This window comes from Salvelinus alpinus, chromosome 13, assembly GCF_045679555.1.
Source record: "Salvelinus alpinus chromosome 13, SLU_Salpinus.1, whole genome shotgun sequence".
NCBI classification, from domain to species: Eukaryota; Metazoa; Chordata; class Actinopteri; order Salmoniformes; family Salmonidae; genus Salvelinus; species Salvelinus alpinus.
In genome coordinates this window covers 54,668,942-54,678,304 of record NC_092098.1, presented here as the reverse complement: position 1 = coordinate 54,678,304, position 9,363 = coordinate 54,668,942, and the positions used below count along the sequence as shown (strand labels likewise).

Genomic DNA, 9,363 nt, shown 5'->3' with positions numbered 1-9,363 from the left:
TCTGTCTCTATTTATCCACAGAGTAACAGCCCTGGTGTTCTCTCTGTCTCTATTTACCCACAGAGTAACAGCCCTGGTGTTCTCTATTCACCCACAGAGTAACAGCCCTGGTTCTCTCTGTTTACCCACAGAGGAACAGCCCTGGTTCTCTCTGTTTACCCACAGAGGAACAGCCCTGGTTCTCTCTGTTTACCCACAGAGGAACAGCCCTGGTTCTCTCTGTTTACCCACAGAGGAACAGCCCTGGTTCTCTCTGTTTATCCACAGAGGAACAGCCCTGGTTCTCTCTGTTTATCCACAGAGGAACAGCCCTGGTTCTCTCTGTTTATCCACAGAGGAACAGCCCTGGTTCTCTCTGTTTACCCACAGAGGAACAGCCCTGGTTCTCTCTGTTTACCCACAGAGGAACAGCCCTGGTTCTCTCTGTTTACCCACAGAGTAACAGCCCTGGTTCTCTCTGTTTACCCACAGAGTAACAGCCCTGGTTCTCTCTGTTTACCCACAGAGTAACAGCCCTGGTTCTCTCTGTTTACCCACAGAGTAACAGCCCTGGTTCTCTCTGTTTACCCACAGAGGAACAGCCCTGGTTCTCTCTGTTTACCTACAGAGTAACAGCCCTGGTTCTCTCTATTCACCCACAGAGGAACAGCCCTGGTTCTCTCTATTTACCCACAGAGTAACAGCCCTGGTGTTCTCTGTCTCTCATTCTAGTCTTTCTTTTTCTATGCTTGTCCTAGGGTTGAGAAGAGCTGACCAATCAGGACCCGAGGAGGTTTGTTACGGAGCCCCATGAGGAACACATGATGTTGACTTCTCTTGTCCTAACCAAACTGTCCCGTTGTGCGTTTCACCGCCTCTGAACCACCTTACCCCGAATAGAGTTGCCCCTGATCATAGATCTAGGATTGTACCAGATCGCAATTTGATCTCAATCTCCCTCATTTGTCTCACACACCCCCCCCCCCCCACACAGGAACACAATATAGTTTTAAATTAGAGTTGTAATGATGCTCTTATTTGGTTATTTAGTAACTGTTGTTACTTCTATTGTCAATTATGTTGTTAATTTGTAGTTAATGTTGTCAGCTATTTGAATACATGTATTTTATGTACACATGTATATATTTCTTTGTATTTAGATTGAGGTAGAATTTCACTGTAAATATTCAGCATTGTAATGGCACCAGAGGTGTACAATATATTACAGCATCTCTGCTGTGAAGCAAGATGACAGTATTAAGCTGGCAACTCTGGTGCCGGTATAAAGCTGGTACATTTACAGGGAAAAGTTTTACAACAATACACAACATGGTCCTTTTCCTTCCATATAATCAGTTAGCAGTTTAAAGCTTCACAACATTCATTTCACAAATAAAATCTACTGTACTTATCGTCGCATGAATAAACTGGGCATAAACCAGCAGATGTAGTCAACTCAATAAGATAATTAATTTCAAAAAGATGTTCAACCACCACCAAACTGCTGGGAAAGGTAGTTAGCTACATCCAATGACTCTCCAACACGGCATAAAAGCAATCAATCAGTTATTACTATAGAACAAATATTTGAGGTCAAACTTTTTCAACCACAAAATCCACCATATGAGCAACAACAGCGAAGACGACAAACATAGAGATGAACACCAAAAGGGATCCGAACACCTTGGCTGCATTTCCTGACATCGTTACGGACACAAATTCCACACAAGGAAGGACAACATAAGTAAGGACAGAAATAAAGCAACAAAAGGCCACAATGCCAAAAAGTATACCCTCCCAGGGACCAGTGGTCAGAGAAGACTTTAGCTTCCTCTCCGTCTTTCTGGCAGCCAGGCTTTCCTTCATAAACAACATTGATGTTTTGACATTCTTCTTCTTGTTGGTTTCCCACATATTCACACCCTCATTCCTCTTCAACTCTCTGAGATCCACTCTCCTCTGTCTCACTTCATCTGCCATGTCCCTTAGTATTCTGTTGACTCTGAAATTCTCCGTCGTGATTGGATCCCCGCACACTGGACAGATAACGCAACCAGCGTCCATATTGTTCTGGAGGCATCGTCTACAGAAGGTGTGCTGGCAGCTCAGTGATATACGTTCGGTGAAGACTTCGGTACAGATGGAACAGATGAAGAGGTCCTTTAGATCAGAGAAGACTGAGGCCATGTTTCTTTGTGTTTCTCAGAAGCCTCGGTTACACCTTTCATTAAAAAAAATATCCGTTATAGATCTGGGTCTTCTTCATTGAAAGCAAGTCTGAGAAGCGGTAGATCTACTATTACTATGCGTCTCTGCGTCTTTTACTTTCGGTTTTGTACACCAGCTTCAAACATCTGAAACCACAATATTTGTGGTTATTTAAAATAGATTTCACAGCGGTTTAGATTGTACAATGTTTCTCTACACTCAGAGTGCTTGTTTTGTCACATAAACCGAAATTAGGCGAACTATTAACATTATTGCAACTAAGAAATAAATACTGTACCTTTAACATGTTGTTGTCGTCCGATCAAGATCTGGTCGATATTTGTTCCGTCTACACCTTGGAGGTTTAATACAAACTGGAGACTGCTTCCTAGATGTCCGACCGTTGTTTTCAAGGAAATCTACTCACGTTCGCGTGGAGAAGTAGGGAGCAGCAGCTCGATACGGACACCGGACTATGGTCAAGTGGGTGTGTCGAAAGGAAAGTACTGGGCGTGTGGACTGGGTTTGGTTTCGGGATCATGATAATAAATACAAAACCCATGGTTTTCGATTCAAGGTTTTGATTATTTGGGTTGAATTCTGTAACGACAGTGAGCGTGTGGAAAGACTCAGTTGCTCTCAGATCGGATCCTTGGCACGTCCCAACATGAAAATGAACCATTTCAAATGTAAACGTCAATGGGGTAGGGCCATCCCAATCATTTTGGATAGCATGGACCATGTGGAAATGGAGTGGGTGTGGGAAAGCGCTCTGCTATAGGTCGTGCTGAGCAATTCGTGTTTTTTTGAGGTCAGTTTGAGTTTCGGTTAATTATTTATTTTCTTATTTCGCGTTTTCGATTTCGGTTTTGATTATTTGAGTCGAATGTTGTAACACAGAATAAAACAATGAATAAAAGTCCCATGATGGTAGTGACTTCCGAGGACTGCTTATTACCCATCATTTATTTACATTACTTTAATAATATTTCAGTTGCGTATATTATTTGTTTTATTTGATGACTTTAGTATTTCATTCCAAGTCATTATCTCATCTCTGTAGAGCTGCTGTTCATGATGTCTGACAAAAATCTCTATTTTGTAGTTCTTCTAAGTAAATAAGGCATCATTTTATGACTGCTGAATACCAACTATCAATCACTTTGATCAGGTATTTTCCAGGTAGAGATTAATCACGAAGCAACATTCTTGTCTCTTCAGTAGCAGGCCTAAAAAGAAATGCAGACTGGACAAGTAGATACGCAATGGATTATGGTCATTGTAGTTAATTACCACGTTTTATCCACTCAACTATGAAGATTATTGGCCTGTAGGAAACTACAAGTTCCTACTACATCACACATCTAGAGAAACTGAGTTCACAGAAGAAGAAAAAAGAAAATGGAAATCAAGTTGTTCAAAAACCTGAAAAAAATAACTGAAATTACAGTTGATATCTCAGCAGTAGGTTAGGTTAGGTTAGGTTAGGCTAGGCTAGGCTAGGCTAAGTTAGGCTAGGTTAGGCTAGGCTAAGTTAGGCTAGGCTAGGTTAGGCTAGGCTAAGTTAGGCTAGGTTAGGCTAGGCTAAGTTAGGCATCTGGAAGGGCCGCAGTTGCTAACGTGTTTGCATTCCCACACCAAGGTGCCATCTACTGTAGATGGTTCTCAATGTAATGTATTTGTTGTGTAGGCTGTTATCTTACTTGAAATAAAATAATGGGAGTGAACCCCCCAAAAAATGGCCACGTTAGTTACCACCGGTGACACAACCGGAAGCTTCCAGCTGCGTATAATGGTTGTGTCACCGGTGGTACCTAACGTGTCCATTTTTCCCCCCCTCCCATTATTTTAATTCATGGTAAGGTCTCAGGTCGGCAGGCATGCTCATACAACACCGCCGGCTCAGTGACTTTATATGGTCGCCGGCTTAGTGACTTTATATGGTCGCCGGCTTAGTGACTTTATATGGTCGCCGGCTTAGTGACTTTATATGGTCGCCGGCTCAGTGACTTTATATGGTCGCCGGCTCAGTGACTTTATATGGTCGCCGGCTCAGTGACTTTATATGGTCGCCGGCTTAGTGACTTTATATGGTCGCCGGCTTAGTGACTTTATATGGTCGCCGGCTTAGTGACTTTATATGGTCGCCGGCTCAGTGACTTTATATGGTCGCCGGCTCAGTGACTTTATATGGTCGCCGGCTTAGTGACTTTATATGGTCGCCGGCTTAGTGACTTTATATGGTCGCCGGCTCAGTGACTTTATATGGTCGCCGGCTCAGTGACTTTATATGGTCGCCGGCTCAGTGACTTTATATGGTCGCCGGCTCAGTGACTTTATATGGTCGCCGGCTCAGTGACTTTATATGGTCGCCGGCTCAGTGACTTTATATGGTCGCCGGCTTAGTGACTTTATATGGTCGCCGGCTTAGTGACTTTATATGGTCGCCGGCTTAGTGACTTTATATGGTCGCCGGCTCAGTGACTTTATATGGTCGCCGGCTTAGTGACTTTATATGGTCGCCGGCTTAGTGACTTTATATGGTCGCCGGCTCAGTGACTTTATATGGTCGCCGGCTTAGTGACTTTATATGGTCGCCGGCTTAGTGACTTTATATGGTCGCTGGCTCAGTGACTTTATATGGTCGCCGGCTCAGTGACTTTATATGGTCGCCGGCTTAGTGACTTTATATGGTCGCCGGCTTAGTGACTTTATATGGTCGCCGGCTCAGTGACTTTATATGGTCGCCGGCTCAGTGACTTTATATGGTCGCCGGCTTAGTGACTTTATATGGTCGCCGGCTCAGTGACTTTATATGGTCGCCGGCTTAGTGACTTTATATGGTCGCCGGCTTAGTGACTTTATATGGTCGCCGGCTTAGTGACTTTATATGGTCGCCGGCTTAGTGACTTTATATGGTCGCCGGCTTAGTGACTTTATATGGTCGCCGGCTTAGTGACTTTATATGGTCGCCGGCTCAGTGACTTTATATGGTCGCCGGCTTAGTGACTTTATATGGTCGCCGGCTCAGTGACTTTATATGGTCGCCGGCTCAGTGACTTTTCATGGTCGCCGGCTCAGTGACTTTATATGGTCGCCGGCTCAGTGACTTTATATGGTCGCCGGCTCAGTGACTTTATATGGTCGCCGGCTTAGTGACTTTATATGGTCGCCGGCTTAGTGACTTTATATGGTCGCCGGCTTAGTGACTTTATATGGTCGCCGGCTCAGTGACTTTATATGGTCGCCGGCTCAGTGACTTTATATGGTCGCCGGCTTAGTGACTTTATATGGTCGCCGGCTTAGTGACTTTATATGGTCGCCGGCTTAGTGACTTTATATGGTCGCCGGCTCAGTGACTTTATATGGTCGCCGGCTCAGTGACTTTATATGGTCGCCGGCTTAGTGACTTTATATGGTCGCCGGCTTAGTGACTTTATATGGTCGCCGGCTTAGTGACTTTATATGGTCGCCGGCTTAGTGACTTTATATGGTCGCCGGCTTAGTGACTTTATATGGTCGCCGGCTCAGTGACTTTATATGGTCGCCGGCTTAGTGACTTTATATGGTCGCCGGCTCAGTGACTTTATATGGTCGCCGGCTTAGTGACTTTATATGGTCGCCGGCTCAGTGACTTTATATGGTCGCCGGCTCAGTGACTTTTCATGGTCGCCGGCTCAGTGACTTTATATGGTCGCCGGCTCAGTGACTTTATATGGTCGCCGGCTCAGTGACTTTATATGGTCGCCGGCTCAGTGACTTTATATGGTCGCCGGCTCAGTGACTTTATATGGTCGCCGGCTTAGTGACTTTATATGGTCGCCGGCTTAGTGACTTTATATGGTCGCCGGCTTAGTGACTTTATATGGTCGCCGGCTCAGTGACTTTATATGGTCGCCGGCTCAGTGACTTTATATGGTCGCCGGCTCAGTGACTTTATATGGTCGCCGGCTTAGTGACTTTATATGGTCGCCGGCTTAGTGACTTTATATGGTCGCCGGCTTAGTGACTTTATATGGTCGCCGGCTCAGTGACTTTATATGGTCGCCGGCTTAGTGACTTTATATGGTCGCCGGCTTAGTGACTTTATATGGTCGCCGGCTCAGTGACTTTATATGGTCGCCGGCTCAGTGACTTTTCATGGTCGCCGGCTCAGTGACTTTATATGGTCGCCGGCTTAGTGACTTTATATGGTCGCCGGCTCAGTGACTTTATATGGTCGCCGGCTCAGTGACTTTTCATGGTCGCCGGCTCAGTGACTTTATATGGTCGCCGGCTCAGTGACTTTATATGGTCGCCGGCTTAGTGACTTTATATGGTCGCCGGCTCAGTGACTTTATATGGTCGCCGGCTTAGTGACTTTATATGGTCGCCGGCTCAGTGACTTTATATGGTCGCCGGCTTAGTGACTTTATATGGTCGCCGGCTCAGTGACTTTATATGGTCGCCGGCTTAGTGACTTTATATGGTCGCCGGCTCAGTGACTTTATATGGTCGCCGGCTTAGTGACTTTATATGGTCGCCGGCTCAGTGACTTTATATGGTCGCCGGCTTAGTGACTTTATATGGTCGCCGGCTCAGTGACTTTATATGGTCGCCGGCTTAGTGACTTTATATGGTCGCCGGCTCAGTGACTTTATATGGTCGCCGGCTTAGTGACTTTATATGGTCGCCGGCTTAGTGACTTTTCATGGTCGCCGGCTTAGTGACTTTATATGGTCGCCGGCTCAGTGACTTTATATGGTCGCCGGCTTAGTGACTTTATATGGTCGCCGGCTTAGTGACTTTATATGGTCGCCGGCTTAGTGACTTTATATGGTCGCCGGCTCAGTGACTTTTCATGGTCGCCGGCTCAGTGACTTTATATGGTCGCCGGCTTAGTGACTTTATATGGTCGCCGGCTTAGTGACTTTATATGGTCGCCGGCTTAGTGACTTTATATGGTCGCCGGCTCAGTGACTTTATATGGTCGCCGGCTTAGTGACTTTATATGGTCGCCGACTCAGTGACTTTATATGGTCGCCGGCTTAGTGACTTTATATGGTCGCCGGCTCAGTGACTTTATATGGTCGCCGGCTTAGTGACTTTATATGGTCGCCGGCTTAGTGACTTTATATGGTCGCCGGCTCAGTGACTTTATATGGTCGCCGGCTTAGTGACTTTATATGGTCGCCGGCTTAGTGACTTTATATGGTCGCCGGCTCAGTGACTTTCTATGGTCGCCGGCTCAGTGACTTTATATGGTCGCCGGCTTAGTGACTTTTCATGGTCGCCGGCTCAGTGACTTTATATGGTCGCCGGCTTAGTGACTTTTCATGGTCGCCGGCTCAGTGACTTTATATGGTCGCCGGCTCAGTGACTTTATATGGTCGCCGGCTCAGTGACTTTATATGGTCGCCGGCTTAGTGACTTTTCATGGTCGCCGGCTCAGTGACTTTATATGGTCGCCGGCTCAGTGACTTTCCATGGTCGCCGGCTTAGTGACTTTATATGGTCGCCGGCTCAGTGACTTTCCATGGTCGCCGGCTCAGTGACTTTATATGGTCGCCGGCTTAGTGACTTTATATGGTCGCCGGCTTAGTGACTTTATATGGTCGCCGGCTTAGTGACTTTATATGGTCGCCGGCTTAGTGACTTTATATGGTCGCCGGCTTAGTGACTTTATATGGTCGCCGACTCAGTGACTTTATATGGTCGCCGGCTCAGTGACTTTATATGGTCGCCGGCTTAGTGACTTTATATGGTCGCCGGCTCAGTGACTTTATATGGTCGCCGGCTCAGTGACTTTATATGGTCGCCGGCTTAGTGACTTTATATGGTCGCCGGCTCAGTGACTTTTCATGGTCGCCGGCTCAGTGACTTTATATGGTCGCCGGCTCAGTGACTTTATATGGTCGCCGGCTCAGTGACTTTATATGGTCGCCGGCTCAGTGACTTTATATGGTCGCCGGCTCAGTGACTTTATATGGTCGCCGGCTTAGTGACTTTATATGGTCGCCGGCTCAGTGACTTTTCATGGTCGCCGGCTCAGTGACTTTATATGGTCGCCGGCTTAGTGACTTTACATGGTCGCCGGCTTAGTGACTTTATATGGTCGCCGGCTTAGTGACTTTATATGGTCGCCGGCTTAGTGACTTTATATGGTCGCCGGCTCAGTGACTTTATATGGTCGCCGGCTTAGTGACTTTATATGGTCGCCGGCTCAGTGACTTTTCATGGTCGCCGGCTTAGTGACTTTATATGGTCGCCGACTTAGTGACTTTATATGGTCGCCGGCTTAGTGACTTTATATGGTCGCCGGCTTAGTGACTTTATATGGTCGCCGGCTCAGTGACTTTATATGGTCGCCGACTCAGTGACTTTATATGGTCGCCGACTTAGTGACTTTATATGGTCGCCGGCTTAGTGACTTTATATGGTCGCCGGCTCAGTGACTTTATATGGTCGCCGGCTCAGTGACTTTATATGGTCGCCGGCTTAGTGACTTTATATGGTCGCCGGCTCAGTGACTTTATATGGTCGCCGGCTCAGTGACTTTATATGGTCGCCGGCTTAGTGACTTTATATGGTCGCCGGCTCAGTGACTTTATATGGTCGCCGGCTCAGTGACTTTATATGGTCGCCGGCTTAGTGACTTTATATGGTCGCCGGCTCAGTGACTTTATATGGTCGCCGGCTCAGTGACTTTATATGGTCGCCGGCTCAGTGACTTTATATGGTCGCCGGCTTAGTGACTTTATATGGTCGCCGGCTCAGTGACTTTATATGGTCGCCGGCTCAGTGACTTTATATGGTCGCCGGCTCAGTGACTTTATATGGTCGCCGGCTTAGTGACTTTATATGGTCGCCGGCTTAGTGACTTTATATGGTCGCCGGCTCAGTGACTTTATATGGTCGCCGGCTTAGTGACTTTATATGGTCGCCGGCTTAGTGACTTTATATGGTCGCCGGCTCAGTGACTTTATATGGTCGCCGGCTTAGTGACTTTATATGGTCGCCGGCTCAGTGACTTTTCATGGTCGCCGGCTTAGTGACTTTATATGGTCGCCGGCTTAGTGACTTTATATGGTCGCCGGCTTAGTGACTTTTCATGGTCGCCGGCTTAGTGACTTTATATGGTCGCCGGCTTAGTGACTTTATATGGTCGCCGGCTTAGTGACTTTATATGGTCGCCGG

At 46.7% G+C, this 9,363-nt stretch overlaps 1 long non-coding RNA gene across 1 annotated transcript; it reads right to left on the bottom strand.

The window, feature by feature from the left end:
• Nucleotides 1-1,199: 1,199 nt before the first annotated feature.
• LOC139537937 (uncharacterized) lies at nt 1,200-2,624 on the bottom strand. Its single transcript, XR_011667623.1, has 2 exons — nt 2,486-2,624; nt 1,200-2,200 (listed from the first exon to the last, which is right to left on the bottom strand). It is a non-coding gene; the product is annotated as an uncharacterized lncRNA (long non-coding RNA).
• Nucleotides 2,625-9,363: the final 6,739 nt, after the last annotated feature.